This window comes from Alosa sapidissima, chromosome 5 (genome assembly GCF_018492685.1).
Source record: "Alosa sapidissima isolate fAloSap1 chromosome 5, fAloSap1.pri, whole genome shotgun sequence".
Taxonomy (NCBI): Eukaryota; Metazoa; Chordata; class Actinopteri; order Clupeiformes; family Clupeidae; genus Alosa; species Alosa sapidissima.
Window position 1 is genome coordinate 14440563 of NC_055961.1, and position 810 is coordinate 14441372.

The following is an 810-nucleotide window of genomic DNA, read 5'->3' on the forward strand; positions in this document are numbered from 1 at the left end:
CATTCCGTTTCCCTTCTTTCAAACTTTTGTTGAGGGTTGCGCATTGAAGCTTGTTTTGGTAAAGGATGAATTCACACTGACCAGGCTGTCAAGCAGAACTGTATTAAAACTCAGGTGAAGTCATCTTTTCTACTCACATTTGGTTAAAAACATTGGAAACCACAATTTGTGTGGTCTAGAAATAGAAATTTGTGACACTGTATTTAACCAACACATTTCTTTTTCTGTTTTTCTGAAATCTCAATCAGAATAGAGAGGGGTTGTGCAGATGTTACTCTGCCATCATGTCCCAGACAAAAACTGAATCAGTGTCACAATGACATCCGTTACCATGGACACCGCAGCCAGTTTGTAATGTCTAGGCGAGCCATGAAAGCACTGGGTAACAAAGAGATGCTCACAGCATACCTTCAGAGAGAGGGAGAACAAGCCATAGTCTCTGCCCTGGCTCTGTGTGGGCTGCTGCAGACTCATAATGAGATCAGTCTTAGGCTCTTAGGCTGTGTCACATACACAAGGAGACATCACTTTCATTAGTTTTTTTTTTTTTAAATCTGGGCTCTTGGCTTCAGTGGTGTTGTTGGCAAGAGTGCCTAAGTGTTCTTTAGCCACCAGTCTGTCAAATTGTGTTCCTCAACCACACATCCCTTCTCTCTCTTGGTTTCATCTGTCAAGAAGTAAAAACAAAGCACAACTGTGGCAACATCACTGAATCACTTTATCATGCCCAACCATGAATAATTAAATAAAGATGATAAAAACTGTAGTTGAGATTTGCCTTTTGATGATGCCGTGTGTCGGTTTTGGCAC